At 38.3% G+C, this 472-nt stretch overlaps 1 protein-coding gene across 1 annotated transcript in view; it reads left to right on the top strand.

Moving 5' to 3' along the window:
* Positions 1-472, top strand: part of LOC119586349 — a gene marked incomplete in the record, with an annotated part of 8,085 nt that overhangs the window by 1,920 nt on the left and 5,693 nt on the right.

Genomic DNA, 472 nt, shown 5'->3' on the forward strand with positions numbered 1-472 from the left:
AAATTTGTTCTCTACAGAAATATCCCTACTAGCATAACCTCCAAATAAGGAGTTTCACTCTCTACAAAAGTACTTGTGTAATTTTCAGATTAGGAACTTTCCTCTTTACACGGGTCATGAAATCGGGACATGACCGCAGGTTTAAAGAGGCTTTGCAGAGTCCGTCCATTTTCTGGGGATTTTGGACGTTGCAAGGTAAAAGGCTTTATAGATGCTTTGCTACCCTGCTCGCCATCACCCCTTTTATTAGCATGCTAATCTTGCTGCATTTCTTGTCGTAGTAAGAGTTGTGGAAAATTTTAATGACACTTAGTGTCCATGCATGTGTGGATTTTATATACTTTTGAGTATATATTGCACCTGAATCAATTGTATTTGCCTGCAAAGTTGAAAGTTGACAGCTTTTACATCAGACCTTGTTGATTTGCTATTCACCCTCATATGGAATTTAACATAATCCCGTCAGGAGAAT

Source organism: Penaeus monodon, chromosome 21, assembly GCF_015228065.2.
Source record: "Penaeus monodon isolate SGIC_2016 chromosome 21, NSTDA_Pmon_1, whole genome shotgun sequence".
In the NCBI taxonomy this organism is placed as follows: domain Eukaryota; kingdom Metazoa; phylum Arthropoda; class Malacostraca; order Decapoda; family Penaeidae; genus Penaeus; species Penaeus monodon.